The 19,310-nt window shown below is 38.9% G+C and overlaps 1 protein-coding gene across 2 annotated transcripts in view; it reads right to left on the reverse strand.

Annotated features, from left to right (window-relative positions):
* The window catches only part of diaph2 (diaphanous-related formin 2), a 1,163,737-nt gene that overhangs the window by 150,501 nt on the left and 993,926 nt on the right, over window positions 1–19,310 (reverse strand). The window lies entirely within an intron of this gene.

A 19,310-nucleotide genomic window follows, 5' to 3' on the forward strand; every position in this document is an offset into this window, starting at 1 on the left:
CATGTACTGTAATGCGGTGTCGCAGACCGAACAGTCCGCCCCTAAAAATTGGTCCACTGTGCCTCCACTGCGCATGCATCATTTCAGAGCTCAGCCGCTGGTCTGAGACAGTCTCTTCACCCAAAGCGATCAAATGGATTAAGTTGATTATTAACCATCAGATGACAAGGTAAAACCTCTTAAATCATTCTAAAATCAGTTTTAAGCAGAAACGAGGCTGTTTTAAGCAGAAATGAGGCGATACTATGTGACGCTTTGTAATGATTGACGGTCAGTGAATGCATCAGCTAGCAGCTCGTGTAGCTGCGTTGCTCTGATGGCTTCCTCCCTCTTTTATGATGAAATAATGCTAAATTTATGTGGAAATGATTGTTGTACATAAGCTTCAGATATGTGTCGCTGTGACAGACGATGACCGGAGTGTAGTTTTAAGCAGAAACAAGGTGATAATCCGTGAACCGCGGCTAATGACGCATGCGCAGTGAAGGCAGTGCGGACCAATTTTTAGGTGGGACCGTTTGGTCTGCGACACCAGAAGGCAGTGATGATGTCCCCAACAAGAAGATGGCGACTCATCAGAGTGGCAAAATGCGAAAAGCCATCTTATACTTATTATTACTATTATTTGAATCCTAAACCTAAACTTAGTGCATGTTTCTGAATATCAAACGAGGAACTCATGTTCCACATGCTCATGGAAATGCATACGAATATGCATGGAATATCATGCAAATCTTTCATAGGATTTGATAGAAAACGCATCATGAGAATATGTTGAATAGTGAATCTTTACACACATGTGCTTATATTAGAAGTGCCTATGCTGAATTCATGTATGCAAGAGGTATGTCAGGAAGTGACGCAATTACCCTGTCTCTACTCTGATATAACATGTGGAGACAGTACACCCCCAACCACTGCCCTCATGGTCCTGATGTGTGTGCTGTGCTGGCAGCTAAAACGGGGATTACAGGGATTCTGGGGAAGAAACAAGGAAAGAATAGCTCATCATGCCAGTCGATAGTACAGCTGTCCTCCATGTCCAAGGACACAAGCCCTGATTGTCACTGTCTACTTGTTAGATAAGAAGGGCAATCAGAGAGAGACAAAGGTGAAAAATGAGGGCTTTAAGGATAGCAATGATGAAAAGTCAAAAGATGGTGACAAAAAGAAGCATGATGATGATGATGATGATTTGGGGCCCTATCTTGCCAATCTATAGCACACAATTTGAGGTGCAGTAGTGTTCAGAATAATAGTAGTGCTATGTGACTAAAAAGATTAATCCAGGTTTGGAGTATATTTCTTACTGTTACATGGGAAACAAGGTACCAGTAGATTCAGTAGATTCTCACAAATCCAAGACCAAGCATTCATGATATGCACACTCTTAAGGGTATGAAATTGGGCTATTAGTAAAAAAAAAAAAAAAAGTAGAAAAGGGGGTGTTCACAATAATATTAGTGTGACATTCAGTCAATGAGTTTGTCAATTTTGTGGAACAAACAGGTGTGAATCAGGTGTCCCCTATTTAAGGATGAAGCCAGCACCTGTTGAACATGCTTTTCTCTTTGAAAGCCTGAGGAAAATGGGACGTTCAAGACATTGTTCAGAAGAACAGCGTAGTTTGATTAAAAAGTTGATTGGAGAGGGGAAAACTTATACGCAGGTGAAAAAAATTATAGGCTGTTCATCTACAATGATCTCCAATGCTTTAAAATGGACAAAAAAAAAACCAGAGATGCGTGGAAGAAAATGGAAAACAGCCATCAAAATGGATAGAAGAATAACCAGAATGGCAAAGGCTCACCCATTGATCAGCTCCAGGATGATCAAAGACAGTCTGGAGTTACCGTAAGTGCTGTGACAGTTAGAAGACGCCTGTGTGAAGCTAATTTATTTGCAAGAATCCCCCGCAAAGTCCCTCTGTTAAATAAAAGACATGTCCAGAAGAGGTTACAATTTGCCAAAGAACACATCAACTGGCCTAAAGAGAAATGGAGGAATATTTTGTGGACTGATGAGAGTAAAATTATTGTTTTTGGGTCCAACGGCTGCAGACAGTTTGTGAGACGCCCAAACCCCCAAACTCTGAATTCAAGCCACAGTTCACAGTGAAGACAGTGAAGCATGGTGGTGCAAGCATCATGATATGGGCATGTTTCTCCTACTATGCTGTTGGGCCTATACAACCCCTGGCAAAAATTATGGAATCACCAGCCTCTGAGGATGTTCATTCAGTTGTTTAATTTTGTAGAAAAAAAGCAGATCACAGACATGACACAAAACTAAAGTCATTTCAAATGGCAACTTTCTGGCTTTAAGAAACACTACAAGAAATCAAGAAAAAAAGATTGTGGCAGTCAGTAACGGTTAGTTTTTTAGACCAAGCAGAGGAAAAAAATATGGAATTACTCAATTCTGAGGAAAAAATTATGGAATCACCCTGTAAATTTTCATCCCCAAAACTAACACCTGCATCATATCAGATCTGCTCGTTAGTCTGCATCTAAAAAGGAGTGAACACACCTTGGAGAGCTGTTGCACCAAGTGGACTGACATGAATCATGGCTCCAACACGAGAGATGTCAATTGAAACAAAGGAAAGGATAATCAAACTCTTAAAAGAGAGTAAATCATCACGCAATGTTGCAAAAGATGTTGGTTATTCACAGTCAGCTGTGTCTAAACTCTGGACCAAATACAAACAACATGGGAAGGTTGTTAAAGGCAAACATACTGGTAGACCAAGGAAGACATCAAAGTGTCAAGACAGAAAACTTAAAACAATATGTCAAAAAAATCAAAAAATGCACAACAAAACAAATGAGGAACGAATGGGAGGAAACTGGAGTCAACGTCTGTGACCGAACTGTAAGAAACCGCCTAAAGGAAATAGGATTTACATACAGAAAAGCTAAACGAAAGCCATCATTAGTACCTAAACAGAAAAAAAAACAAGGTTAGAATGGGCTAAGGAAAAGCATTCGTGGACTGTGGATGACTGGATGAAAGTCATATTCAGTGATGAATCTCGAATCTGCATTGGGCAAGGTGATGATGCTGGAACTTTTGTTTGGTGCCGTTCCAATGAGATTTATAATGATGACTGCCTGAAGAGAACATGTAAATTTCCACAGTCACTGATGATATGGGGCTGCATGTAAGGTAAAGGCACTGGGGAGATGGCTGTCATTACATCATCAATAAATGCACAAGTTTACGTTGATATTTTGGACAATTGAAAGGATGTTTGGGGATGTTTCAAGATGATAATGCATCTTGCCATAGAGCAAAAACTGCGAAAACATTCCTTGTAAAAAGACACATAGGGTCAATGTCATGGCATAGGGTCAATGTCAACGAGTAGATCTGATTTGATGCAGGTGTTAGTTTGGGGGATGAAAATTTACAGGGTGATTCCATAATTTTTTCCTCAGAATTGAGTGATTCCATATTTTTTTCCTCTGCTTGGTCTAAAAAAGTAACCGTTACTGACTGCCACAATCTTTTTTTCTTGATGAATGGACTGTAGAACCATTAACATACATCTGTAACTTATCATTTCAAACCGGTAAATTTCCCAATCAAATGAAAATAGCTAAGGTTGTGCCGCTGTATAAGACTGGGGATAGACACCACTTCACAAATTATAGACCTGTTTCTTTGCTTCCATAATTTTCCAAATTATTAGAAAAGTTATTCAATAATAGATTAGACAAATTCATAAATAAACATAAATTACTTACTGATAGTCAATATGGATTCAGAGCACATAGTTCAACATCACTTGCATTAACAGAATCAGTTGAGGAGATTACAAACGCCACAGACCACAAATTACATTCAGTTGGAATATTTATAGACCTTAAAAAGGCTTTTGATACAATCAGTCATGACATATTAATCAGTAAACGTGAACAGTATGGGATTAGGGGGTTGGTGTTGCACTGGGTGAGAAGCTACTTAAGTAACAGAAAACAGCTTGTGAAGTTGGGGGAATATACATCATCATGCTTGAACAATGCTTGTGGCGTCCCACAGGGGTCAGTATTGGGTCCAAAACTGTTTCTAATTTATATAAATGATATTGTCAATGTTTCCAAAATATTAAAATTAGTATTATTTGCAGATGACACAAGCATTTTTTGTTCAGGGGGGGATTTGCAGGAGTTACTGAGGAGGATCAGTATAGAAATGGGAAAATTGAAAATATGGTTTGACAGAAACAAATTGTCATTAAACTTAAGTAAAACAAAATACATGTTATTTGGCTATTGTAATACAGACATACAGGTTCAGTTACAACTCAAGGGGGTAGATATTGAAAGGGTACATGAAAATAAGTTTCTGGGGGTGATAATAGATGATAAGATAAACTGGAAAACTCATATAAAACATATACAAAATAAACTGTCAAGAACCATTTCAGTTCTAAACAAAGCGAAACATATTCTGGACCACAACTCACTCCGCATTCTTTACTGCTCACTGGTTTTACCATATTTACAGTACTGTGCAGAGGTATGGGGTAATACTTATAAAGGTACAACACAATCACTATCAGTAATGCAGAAAAGAGCTATAAGAATTATTCATAATACTGGCTATAGAGATCATACAAATCCACTATTTTTACAATCCAAATTCTTAAAATTCACAGACTTGGTTCATTTTCAAACAGTACAAATCGTGTATAAAGCAATAAACAATTTACTTCCAGCAAATATTAAAAATATGTTTTTTAACAGATCAGGGGATTGCAGTCTGAGGGGGAAATTTAATTTAAAGCATCTGTGGGCACAAACAACATTAAAAGGTTTCTGTATTTCTGTCTGTGGGGTGAGGATGTGGAACAGATTGGGAGTGGGGCTCAAGCAATGTCCAAGCATGAACCAGTTCAAACAGCGGTACAAAAATATGTTTTTTTCTAGGTATAGGGAGGAGGAAGGGTAATGAGGGTTAGGGTGTTTTTGTTTTTTGCTTCGGCTTGTAAATATATAGTATTTTGTATGTAAGTAGGTATGTGTAGGTGTATATTTATGTTTGTGTATATATATGTGTATATGTATATATATATGTATATATGTGTGTATGTATGTTGATATATATATATATATATATATATATATATATATATATATATATATATATTGATATCGGTTTAGGTGTGTAGGAATCTATGTGTATATGTGGCAAAGGGTATTACTGGTTGTGGGGAAGAAGGGGTAGAGATAAATAAGCTGATGCTTCACCCTACCCCTTTTCGGACATGTTGGGTACACAGTAGGAACTTTTTTGTTGTTGTCTTTACTGATCTATCTTGTAATTGTTGTTGTATCAAATGTTCAAAATAAACCGTTTGCATTCATTCATTCATTTCTTATAGTGTTTCTTAAAGCCAGAAAGTTGTCATTTGAAATGACTTTAGTTTTGTGTCATGTCTGTGATCTGCTTTTTTTCTACAAAATTAAACAACTGAATGAACATCCTCTGAGGCCGGTGATTCCATAATTTTTGCCAGGGGTTGTATATCACATACCAGGTATCATGGATCAGTTTGGATATTTCAAAATACTTGAAGAGGTCATGTTGCCTTATGCTGAAGAGGACATGCCCTTGAAATGGGTGTTTCAACAAGACAATGACCCCAAGCACACTAGTAAATGAGCAAAATCTTGGTCCCAAACCAACAAAATTAATGCCTCGCAGATGTGAAGAAATCATGAAAAACTGTGGTTATACAACTAAATACTAGGTTAGTGATTTACAGGATTGCTAAAAAAGCAGTATGAACATAATAGTTTTGAGTTTGTAGCGTCAACAGCAGATGCTACTATTATTGTGAACACCCCTTTTTCTACTTTTTTTACTAATAGCCCAATTTCATAGCCTTAAGAGTGTGCATATCATGAATGCTTGGTCTTGTTGGATTTGTTAGAATCTACTGAATCTACTGGTACCTTGTTTCCCATGTAACAATAAGAAATATACTCAAAACCTGGATTAATCTTTTTAGTCACATAGCACTACTATTATTCTGAACACTACTGTATACAGCAGAAGTGCATTTGGGGCAGTTGCGAGTCCTATACAGGTCTGAAGGCCCAGCTTGCCAGTGTTTATCCTCAGACTAGTGTCACAAATGAAATCCTGTGGAAAAAATGTACTACAAACACAAATTTAACAAAACTGTATGGCCCTGATCAAACATATACAAACTACACCAATTACCATAGCTACACATTTTATCCCAATTTTCACTTTCTTTTTATTTTATTATGCCTTTAGCAATAACTGATTCCCACAGGTATTAACTGTATAATGAAGAAAGAAATAGGTCCACATTCAGTGGTTGCTCAGAAATTATTGTGTATAATTGGCACCAGACTTAAACCTCATCCAAACATGACATAATTAATGCTATTCTATTGAAATTATGTAACATACGAGTAAAATAACTCCACCAGCGGTCTTGAGAAATATGTTTAAAAAACAAATTAACTGGTCTAATTTTTTTCACTTCTGAGGGTGTCTGTCTGAGCATACGTGATTGGGCTGTTTAGGGTGTACCACCACTTCTCAGTAAATATACTGTATTCATGCATCTGAGGGCCCAAGGCTGAGCATCAGCCCACCCCATTTGTTCAAGAAAGTTGGTTAAACACCCACCCAAAATTAAATCATTATTTTTTAATTAAAATGTATTAAATGTCCACCAAACATAAATTAATTCTTTGACCCCCAACACACTGTAACAAGAGTCATCAGGAGATGAAGTGTCGGGGTTCACCCAAATACACACTTATGCTAAACATGAATAAAATTGGTCAAATGATTAAGATATCATGCTAACAGGGGTGGCAATGACAATATCTTGAGTATGTCACTGTGACCTTTAAATTAACCCCAAGGTCACCATAATCGACTGGTGTCAGGGGATCACCAAAGTACACCCTTATGCTAAATATGAATGAAATCAATCAACTGGTTCTTGAGATACTGCGCTAACAATAATGGCAATGACAATATCTTGAATATCTCGCTGTGACACTGAAATTGGCCCCAAGGTTGTGTAATCGACTGCTGTTGGGGAATCACCCAAGTACACACTTATGGTAAATATATATGAATGAAACTGGTCATCTGGTTCTTGAGATATAGCACTAACCAGAGGTGGGACAAAGTCACTGTCAAGTAGTGAATCGGCAAGTCTTATGTCCCAAGTTACAAGTCTCAACTCAAGTCTCAAGTCAGCTTGCACCAACTGGTGGTCATTATGACTTGACCCTTACCAAAAAATAGTACTGATAAGTATATAAAAAGTAAACTAGAAGTATACTTGAAACATACTTGCATATACTACTTTTTGGTAAGGGGAGACTTGACTTGAGACTTGTGACTTGCCGATTCATGAGTTGAGAGTGACTTGCTGGTGACTTCGTCCCACCTCTGGCACTAATAAGGGTGGCAATTGACATTATCTTGAATATCTTGCTGTCACCTTGAAACTGACCCCAAAGCCACCGAAATCGACTAGTACACCCTTATGCTAAATATGGAAGAAATCAAAATTATGGTTCTTGAGATGTCACGCAAAGAAGCAACAGACAGACGAGTTAGACGAGGGTGAATATCAGTCATTTTGGGCGACTGGGCATGGACGTCGGGCCTCTGAAAATGCATACCGCCCTCCAAAAGCATGTTATTGTGTTAGTGTCTCCTGCAACAGAGGAGTATGCTCCCATTTGAATCCTGCCAAGTACGGTATATATGTTCAGATACCAAGGACTTACAGATCTTTGAAGACATAGAGAATTCCAAAATTGTTTAATATATTCTCTGATCTATCTGAAAACCCAACAGTGGCAATTTTATGCAGGGTTCCCAACCTGTGGATGTGGATGAAGGGAACTTTAGAAAAGTGCTGCTTCAAGTGAGAAAAATTACTGTCTGTGTCATGTGTGATACCGGCGCAATTACACGTGAAAGTATGCCCCGGCCATGGCCCAAACTGCTCATACGTGTCAAGTTATAGTGGACTTTGATGAAATATTTCACCTCGTGTGACGCAATGCTATTCGAGACTATAAACATGCATTACTGGCTACAAAGCAGGCCTATTACTCTGATTTGATCAACAAAAACAAGCATAATTCAAAGTTCCTGTTCGACATGGTGGCAACACTTATTCATGGCCAACCACCAGTGAGTCGCTCTCCTTTTACAGCCCAAGATTTCTTAGTATACTTTGACAAGAACATAGATGACATTAGGTTAAATATATCCCAGCATGCCTTAATCTAAACACTATGCCCTGATATGGAGGTGGGTGCCATCACTGATATATTGCCTAGATTTAACAAATTTGATAGTATCTCACTGGGTGTACTGACAAAACTTGTAATATCTGCTAAAAGTACAACCTGCTTATTCGATCCTATGCCAACAAAACTGTTTAAGGACCTGTGGCCCACTCTTAGACCTACTGTGTTGGAAATGATTAATCTGTCACTAAGATCTGAATCTGTTCCTAAATGTTACAAATCTGCAGTGATTAAACCATTACGAAGAAATCTAATCTTGACACTAGTGTATTGAAAAATTATAGGCTGATATCAAATATATCATTTTATTCTACAATTCTGGAAAAGGTGGTTTCACAGCAGCTCGTGGACCACTTTACTGAGAATAATCTCTCTAAACCACTACAGTCTGCATTTAGAACATGTTATTCCACAGACAGCTCTTACTAAAGTGGTAAACGACATTCTGCTTGCAATGGATTCGGACACCACTACCATTCTGGTGCTGTTAGATCTTAGTGCTGCGTTTTTGATCCTATGTTGTCCTTTGACCTCCACATTAGAGATATTATGAGGACTGCTTTCTTCCACCTGCAAAACATAATGAAGATTCGTCCCATCCTGTGTATGGTTGGCACAGAGACCCTAATCCATGCATTTGTTTCCTTTAGATTGGGCTACTGCAATGCTCTTTTTTCTGGTTTGCCGCAGTCCAGCATTAGGGGTCTCCAATTGGTTCAAAAATGTGGCTGCAAGACTCTTGACAGTAAGTAGAAAGTCTGACCACATTACACCCATTCTGGCATCTCTTCACTGACTTCCTGTCTCTATGAGGTCATATTTTAAGCTTCTGCTATTAACTTATAAAATTATTAACGAACTAGCACCTCCCTACTTAGCTGACCGAATCAAACCCTATGTACTAGCCCGGGCTCTGCGTTGTCAGGGTGCAGGGCTACTTTGTGTCCCTAGGGTGAATAAAAAGTCAGCACTTTCTCTTATCATGCCCCTGTTCTGAGGAATGATCTGCCTGCATCAATAAAACAGACAGATTCTGCAGAGACTTTCAACTTCAGACACATTTGTTCTCCCTCTTGTATGGCTAGTGCACCGGCATACTGCACCATGTACCATACTTCCTATCCTTTTAAAATAATTTTATTAGGAATGGAACAGGTCTGGTAAGTGGACTGCATTTATATAGCACTTTTCCATCTGCACCAGACGATGAAAGCGCTTCACAATAATGCCTCACATTCACCTCGATGTCAGGGTGCTGCCATACAAGGTACTTAAAGAGGGAGTTTTTCCTGACCACTGTCGCATGTGTGCTTGCTCTAGGAGTTGGTAAGGTTAGACCTTGAGGCAGCTTGTTGTGATTTGGCACTGTACCAATAAATGAAATGTGTTATAATGTTCCCTTCATATCTTCGGTTCTTTGGCGATAGCAACCAGTAGTATATAGGGGAGTGAACACTAATTCATTTTCTTTCTTTTTTTCCAGTGTTCCAGCTGCACTGCACAGTGTTAAAGGTACTGTAAGTCTCTTTGGGCTACTGTATCTACATGGTGGTGAAACATCTATATGAGAATGAGTCCTTCATATCTATCTGGGAATGAGTCTTTCATATCTACGTCTCATATAGATATGAAAGGCTCATTCTGTGATCATGGAAACACATCGATTTGTTGTTGCAGGTTATTTATACACTTTTGAAAAGATGTTTATTAATGCTATATTCCATTTCTGGACATAAACACCCTAAATAATACATACTTTAGCTTTAAAAAGCAATTCAAAGTTATAATTAATGTATTTTACAAGTCAAAAAAGAAAGGCCATTTTCTAAAAAAAAAAAAATAATAATAATAATAACAATAAAGAAAATAAAAATACAGCATATGGGAACAAGGATAAAATGGATTAAACCGACTGGAATCTTAAAGACATCATACTGTGACTTGCTCTCTCCTCTGACCATCCTGCTAAAAGGATTGAAAATAAAGGGCAGGTAGGGTATACATGTTGCCCTTGGGTTTATTTAAATTTAGAAGCAATGTCTTGAAATGCCTCAAAAAATGTCAGCACATATAATTGTGACAAATGCGCAGTTTTGTGATTATAGCACGTTAGCGCTTCGATGTCACGAGCAAAGTGACATTTTCGCTTTTTCATTCACACAGATGCCATGAAACAGAGTGAACACATGTCACACTTGTGTGTTTAAGATGCAGCTTATGATCGTTCCTCTATCTCAACCTGGCAGGAAAACTGAAGGCTGTGCAGCTCACAGGTCCCAGCTACCAAGAAGGCCCAGGCTGTGTTTTCTCATTTTGGTTCTGTTCTTTCAATAATTCATGAAATGTGTTTGGTGTTCTTCCTTAACCCTGCACAACACAATACATCTCCCACAGCATGGCTCCCCTCCCATGCATACAAGTTTACCAGTCCAATGAGGGAGCAAAGACTATTTCCAACTGCTCTGTTGCACCAGTGATCTCACACTGAATGTCACTGCTATATCTCATTTGAATTTTACAAACAGTACAACGCCTGACTTTAAGGCAGCAAACGTGTTTATTAGCCATCTGTTACGCTATTTGCTGGGATGTGAGGGAAAATGGTTCAGAGAAGAAGTTCCAGGTTACCGAATGTTAAACCTCCGCTCTTTGGCATAAACATATTCCCATCTTGACAAGGGACCTAGAAACTCTGCTCTGATGATTTTAATGACAGTTTGAGATGAGAAAAAAAGACAGAGGAAACAGCTGTGATTCAGCACGAGGGTCTTGTGAGTGGGACTGTAAAAGCAGCATCTTCAGCATGATCATGATGAGTTGACATGTTGTGGAAGAAAAAAATGAAAGAAGCTTTAAATCCCCGTCACAGTCTGCAATGTTTCAACTACATCTGCAAAACATTTGTTGGATGCAGTAAGAACTTGCACAATGTAGTTAGAATAAAGCGGAAACTGATAATGGTGCTGTGTGGTCTCCATGAATATGGATCAAAAATACTTTGTTGATGCACCTTTGGCAGCAATTACAGCCTCAGGTCTTCTCAAATATGATGTCACAAACTTGGTGCACCGACCTTTGGGCAGTTTTGACCATTCCTCGTTGCAGCACCTCTCAAGCTCCATCAGGTTGGATGTGGAACATCAGTGCACAGCCATTTTCAGATCTCTCCAGAGATGTTCAATCAGATTCAGGTCTGGGCTCTGGCTGGGCCACTCAAGGACATTCACAAAGTTGTTCTGAAGCCACTCCTTTGATATCTTGGCTGTGTGCTTAGGGTCATTGTCCTGCTGAAAGATGAACTATCACCCCAGTCTGAGGTCAGGAACGTTCTGGAGCAGGTTTTCATCCAGGATGTGTCTGTACATTGCTACATTCTTCTTCAATCTCAACCTCAACCCTGACTAGTCTCCCAGTTCCTGCCACTGAAAAAGACAGACACCATCCTTCATTGTAGGGATGGTGTCTGGTTTCCTCCAAACATGACGCCTGGCATTCATTACACCAAAGACTTCAATCTTTGTTTCATTAGACCAGATAATTTTGTTTCTCATGGTCTGAGTGTCCCTCAGGTGCCTTTTGGCAAACTCCAGCTGGGCTGCCATGTGCCTTTCACGAAGGAGTAGCTTCCATCTGGCCACTCTACCATACAGGCCTGATTGGTGGATTGCTGCAGAGAAGGTTGTCCTTCTGGAAGGTTCTCCTCTCACCACAGAGAAATGCTGAAACTCTGACAGAGTGACCAAGGTCCTTCTCTCTCGATGGCTCAGTTTAGACGCGGCCAGCTCTAGGAAGAGTCCTGATGGATCCGAACCCTCTTTCATTTTCAGATAATGGAGGCCACTGTGCACAATGGGACTTTCAAAGCAGAAGAAATTTTTCTGTACCATTTCCCAGATTTGTGTCTCAAGACAATTCTGTCTCTGAGGTCTACAGACAATTCCTTTGACTTCATGCTTGTTTTGTGCTCTGAAATGCACTGTCAACTGTAGGACTTTATATGTAGACAGGTGTGTGTCTTTCCAAATCATGTCCAATCAACTGCCCCAGGTGGACTCCAATTCAGCTGTAGAAACATCTCAAGGATGATCAGTGGAAACAGGAGGCACCTGAGCTCAATTTTGAGCTTCATGGCATACTTATGTACATGTAATTTCTTAGTTTTTTTTTTAATTATTATTTTCAATATATTTGCAAAAAAAAAAAAAAGGTTTTTCCACATTGTAACACACACCTGGGCATTTTACGGCCCGCGGGCCATATCCAGCCCTTTGGCTGACTCAGACCGGCCCGCAAATACCTGGAAATAAAAGAATAAAATATTCACTATTCTATCAAGTTAGTGTTGCGGCGACCTTCGTCCACCTCCCAAGCCATTTGTGGCTGCATGTGCATGTCCTCCGGAGTATAGCAGAGCCTGGCACGGAGCGATCGCCGCGCTCCACACAGCCTGGCACAGTGCCAGCACGTTTGTCACACAGCCTGGCATGGCGCCATCGCGTAATAGCAGAGCCTGGCACGGAGCAATCACCCCGCGCCACACAGCCTGGCTTGGTGCCATCATGTCCGCCACACAGCGTTTGCGTGATCCATGGGGAACTATCGGTGGGGACAGAGACGGAGATGGTGGACGTAGCCATGGATCCAGCGTCGAAGACCATTTGGTTTTATCCCCACTCTCGGTCTCGTGATCGGGAATGTTTCATTTTCACACTCATGCACTGTGTGTGCATGAGTGTGCATGAGGTGTGCAGGCTTTTCGTTGATGGGAAGGTGCAGATCATTCGCCCACCTTTTCCCGACTTTTTGACTTTTTCTCCTTTGTTCAGCTGTCCTCCTGTCGCCGTGTGACCGGGCCTTTATGACTGAACTAAAAAAGCATTGCTTTTATTCTGAAGCCTGTTTTTTTTTCCCTCGGAAATGATTAATCCAATCAATGTGTATCGCTCTTCAAAAACATCTGCTCATGCCAAAAAGAGAGAGTTGGATTTAATGACGTTTAATAAGTCCAAGTACAAGTCCTCTCTCACTGATGATCATGTGTCAGCTGTGCTTCACATTTGATACACTTGTTAAAGATCAACAGCGACTAGAGCTCTCTCACTGAATAAGAAAAAAAGAACTGAAAAACACAAAGAGGTAAAAAGAGGTGGAAAATACAAATGTAGTCATGCACAGACATGATAAGAACTAGTGAACTGGAACACGTTTCTATTTTTTTCTGCACAGTTCAGTGACAACAACATTGTGACTTGTCTTTAATGATTTACAATGACAATTGATCTGATGTCTTTAGAAAGCTCAAAACCTCCTTGTTCCAACAGTAAGTTTCAGTTTCAACAGTATATTAAACTCAAAATGCGTTTTGGAGTCAATGTGACTGAAAATTATCACAAATGTAATGAGTCAGATGTTTCACATTTTGTCCACTATTGTCTTGTAAAATCTGATTGAATAAATTACATTTTTGTAAGGTAACATCTCTTTTTCATTCCCAAATCAGAACATCTAGTTTGTCAAAACAATGCTATTTACTGCTTTTTATATAGGAATGAAATTATTATTGTGCAGACTTAATTGTACCCTTTTGGCCCGGCCCTCCACAATATTTTCTGTTTCTCATTTGGCCCTTTGCAAAAAATAATTGCCCACCCCTGCTGTAACATAACAAAATGTTCCCAAACGCTTACTGAGTGTTGTTAGAAGGAAAGGTGATGTAACACAGTGGTAAACATACCACTGTCTCAGCTTTTTTGAAACGTGTTGCAGGCATCAATTTCAAAATGAGGAAAATATTTGCACAAAAACAATAAAGTGTAAATAAAGTTTTAACATTAAATATCTTGTCTTTGTGGTGTATTCAACTGAATATAAGTTGAAGAGGATTTGCAAATCATTGTATTCTGTTTTTATTTACATTTTACACATCCCAATTTCATTGGAATTGGGGTTGTATATACATACATACATACAAACACACACTACTTACACAAATCAAGGTTCACTTCATAGCATGTGCGCACAGGTACGGGGCATATTTGAGCATGCGTTTTATTAGAGACAGCCATGTTTGATAGGTGTGTTTTTCTGACTAATCTATAGTGGACCCTACATGTAGACACAAGAAAACTTGCAGAATGAATGGAAAAGGTGCAGCGTGTGGTGCAGTATTGCTAAGGACAGAACAGACACAGTAAGAATGTGATATACATATCATGAAATGTGATTGTTTGTAAAAAGAATATTGTAAGAAGGACTTGGAAGTGAGTGATCATGAGTGTGCTAAGAAATTAGTGGGAATGTTATAGTCACTGTTAGAACATGGCAGGCATGTACTCAGGGTGAAATATGGACTGGAAGATGTCAGATTTTAAAATTTTCACCACATTCCTGCTGTGCTTATCAAACTTTTCAGGACGCAGTGACTTCTTCATAGTGTTTGTCTGGGTTTGATGGGGCTGTTAAATATCAGTCAATGTGAACAGAAAAAAAAAACCATACAAACAAAAAAACCCACAAATATAATCATCCTAATCTCGTAGATTTTCTGTTTTGCAACACTGCAACCCCAGTCTGGGTCTTTTGGGCTTATTTGAAAGTCACTCAATTAACAAGAAAGACTGTTAGCTCATCCGTTCCCATCTGCTGCATTTTGATAACTCATTAATGGGAAAAATCCTCATCCCCCCATGCTCTTGGTCAGGATTACACACAGACCCTGCAACTGTATTTCATTCATACTCTATTTCAGAATATGGCAGCAGCATTAAATTAACAATTTGTTGGACCCTTCGAATACTAACTCTGTACGCTGAAATCAAATAATATTTCATTGGTCCCCGGGGGGGCAACTGGAAGAGTAGTGAGAGAGGCAGAGAGAATGGGAATGAAACAGAAGAAAAAAACAGTTAATGGATTCTCTTATCAGTTACATTCAGTTCTGTGAAGACTGTCTGTCAGTACGTTTACTTAAATGCCTCATGTCAGTCGGGGGCATTAAGCTCGAGCTTTTTAGTAAAAGCAATTTAGGGTGACTGTGCTGCAATGGAATTCTTTAATACTGCAGATGCTTTGTGCTACGAATGCAACACAAAGGCCAAAGCAACACTGGTAGAATTAGCAAATATATTTAGCCCGACTCAAACGCCTGAGTGTCTCAGTATTGAAGGAAAAGTCCAAGGCATTGCACGACATGTCAAGAAGCCTTTTTATGATTATTAACTGACAGGAAATCATATAATTAGATTTGCCCCTTTGGTAGCAAATCAGTAACGGTTGATGTGGTCTGACTTTGTCAAACATCAATAACTGGCAGACAAATCCTCAAAAATGCTTCACTTGACAAGAAAAGCAAAAGGCGATACTTTAGTTGTGCTGCAAAGGAGCTAGCTCAGTTATTTTCCGTGGTGAAGGAAATAAAAAAGAATATTCAACCAGAGAAAACCATTGATTCTGTGCTCCCTCAAGCAGATGGGATTAGCCTTTCTGTCAGCAGAGCTGAAGAGCCAAAAACTATAAATAATATCTGAAGACTATGGTGATTAAAGGATTGTTTTTAAAGGAATATATAAACGTACAATGGTACAATATATCAACTGTAACGCAACGCTTCAACCCATTTGCTTCCATTATTAAAAAAAAAACAACAACTTTAAATTAGCTGTAAAATATTCATATGTACGTAGCTACTCCTTGACAGAATCATTTATTTTCTTTGGTGAATGCCTCGTTTAGAGATATATAAGCGTGGAATCCTTGCAAGACTGTTGCGTTGCATGTTTGTGTACTTTGATCAGCATGAATGGAAAGTTGGTTTCAGATGGGGATCAGAGTAGAGAGAGGAGAAGGATTCAGACAAGGGGACCTTGCCATTCACGCTAATGGGTTGTGAAGACTGAGAGCCTGCCTTCTGGACACCATGTCATCATCCTGACACTGGAAAGCTTTGGAGCAATGCCAGGAGGGTTGGATGGAGTTCAGAAGGTGTAAAAGCAGAGATGCTTGAATAAATGTTTAACAAACTCGTTCACTCAGGAAAAAGAAAGTCCTGTTTTGAGCTGACATAATGTGCACCTGACTGTCATTATTGGCTATTAAATAGCTAATCTATTGTTTCCAGTGTGTTCTATTCATGAGTAAATCAATTTCATTGACAATATTTATATGGTGCCAAATCGCTTTCCATCCAGATAATATCTCAATGTGGTACAGACAGAGGAATAAAGTTCCGTTCCTTTTAAATTCACATTTGACATCAGGCACATAGGATTTTGGACAACAGCACAATTTTAGTAATTTTCCTTCTGTACACCAAACAAATACACACGCAGCCAAGATGTGACTGAAGTGCAGAACGTTAACCTTCAATAACAATGATTCAACAAAAATAATGCAAGAACAATTAAGTAAATCTGACTATTTTTATATGTAGTCTTTCCAAAGAGGATTAAAGAGGATTATTATTAACACAATCACACTTTTACAGCCAGTTTTCTTTAGGAGATGGATACATAAACATTTCCAACTCACTGAATATGTCTCGGACTTATGGTGTCACCCGAATATGAAAACTGCTGGCGGTAAGTTTTCCATCTGTGTGTTTTTTACGATGCTGTTCAGATATGTACAGTAGTGTTCAGAATAATAGTAGTTTAATCCAGGTTTTGAGTATATTGCTTATTGTTACATGGGAAACAAGGTACCAGTAGATTCAGTAGATTCTTACAAATCCAACAAGACCAAGCATTCATGATATGCACACTCTTAAGGCTATGAAATTGGGCTATTAGTAAAAAAAGTAGAAAAGGGGGTGTTCACAATAATAGTAGCATCTGCTGTTGACGCTACAAACTCAAAACTATTATGTTCAAACTGCTTTTTTAGCAATCCTGTGAATCACTAAACTAGTATTTAGTTGTATAACCACAGTTTTTCATGATTTCTTCACATCTGCGAGGCATTAATTTTGTTGGTGTGGAACCAAGATTTTGCTCGTTTACTAGTGTGCTTGGGGTCATTGTCTTGTTGAAACACCCATTTCAAGGGCATGTCCTCTTCAGCATAAGGCAACATGACCTCTTCAAGTATTTTGACATATCCAAACTGATCCATGATACCTGGTATGCGATATATAGGCCCAACAACATAGTAGGAGAAACATGCCCATATCATGATGCTTGCACCACCATGCTTCACTGTCTTCACTGTGAACTGTGGCTTGAATTCAGAGTTTGGGGTCGTCTCACAAACTGTCTTCGGCCCTTGGACCCAAAAAGAACAATTTTGCTCTCATCAGTCCACAAAATATTTCTCCATTTCTCTTTAGGCCTGTTGATGTGTTCTTTGGCAAATTGTAACATCATCTGCACATGTCTTTTATTTAACAGAGGGACTTTGCGGAGGATTCTTGCAAATAAATTAGCTTCACACAGCCATCTTCTAACTGTCACAGCACTTACAGGTAACCCCAGACTGTCACTGATCATCCTGGAGGTGACCAGTGGGTGAGCCTTTGCCATTCTGGTTATTCTTCTATCCATTTTGATGGTTGTTTTCCATTTTCTTCCATGCGTCGCTGGTATTTTTGTCCATTTTAAAGCACTGGAGATCATTGTAGATGAACAGCCTATAATTTTTTGCACCAGCGTATAAGTTTTCCCCTCTCTAATCAACTTTTTAATCAAACTACGCTGTTCTTCTGAACAATGTCTTGAACGTCCCATTTTCCTCAGGCTTTCAAAGAGAAAAGCATGTTCAACAGGTGCTGGCTTCATTCTTAAATAGGGGACACCTGATTCACACCTGTTTGTTCCACAAAATTAACGAACTCACTGACTGAATGCCACACTACTATTATTGTGAACAGCCCCTTTTCTACTTTTTTTACTAATAGCCCAATTTCATAGCCTTAAGAGTGTGCATATCATGAATGCTTGGTCTTGGTGGATTTGTGAGAATCTACTGAATCTACTGGCACCTTGTTTCCCATGTAACAATAAGAAATGTACTAAAAACCTGGATTAATCTTTTTAGTAACATGGCACTGCTATTATTCTGAACACTACTGGATGGAGTATTCATGTCGAACTTGGTTTATCTAATTGTGTTTTTAGGTTTGTGGTTTGTAACGAATGTGATACGTGATCCGGACAGATAGGCATGGTAATGGTCTGATATGGGAAGATATTAGACCGGAAATCATCCAATCAGAGTGCGTGTAGCGTCGTAGCCATATAATAAAGAGGCAATATTACACAAAAACTGGAGAATACTTATGGATCTGACTGTACATTTTGCTCTCACTTGGGTATAACCCTTATAGTTGCATGTTAGACCTTTAAAAGTGTGCTACATTTGGTAACCTTGTCTTGGAGATTTACCTGCAATTGTGATTCAACAGGATGAATGAAAATAAACTGCTTTAGAAACCATTCCTCTGTAATATTCAATATTCAGGCTTTATATTAAAATAAAATTTCACGTAACTTAGGAGTTCAAATTCCAAACCTGTATTCCAACTGTATATGATTCTGCCACTGTAACTATATATTTTATCAGAGAGAAACTGACATGATACATTTCCTTTCTGAAATAATATATTCTAATCTGTTTTATAACATAAGACTTTCTCCTTTGACTCTCAAGTCAATCAAGGAACTTTCTTAATCAGTACAGGTAGGATGAAAAAGTAAAAAAAAAAAAAAACAAAGTACAGAGTTATGTAAGTGTCTGACACCTGGTACACTGTTTCACAATGCATATTTTTACATTTGGATGTGTAGTATGTGGAAGACAGCAGGGCAGTTGTCAGTATTCATCAAATCATCTTATGTCATACTGCTCAAATGTCCATCCATCCATTGTGTAAGTAAGTCCCTTCGGCTCATCCCTTATTTTCACTCTGGATCACCACAGCAGATCCGGATCTGCATGTTCATTTGGTAGGTTTTACGCCAGATGCCCTTCCTGACACAACTCCACCGTACA

This window comes from Thalassophryne amazonica, chromosome 11 (assembly GCF_902500255.1).
Source record: "Thalassophryne amazonica chromosome 11, fThaAma1.1, whole genome shotgun sequence".
Lineage (NCBI taxonomy): Eukaryota > Metazoa > Chordata > Actinopteri > Batrachoidiformes > Batrachoididae > Thalassophryne > Thalassophryne amazonica.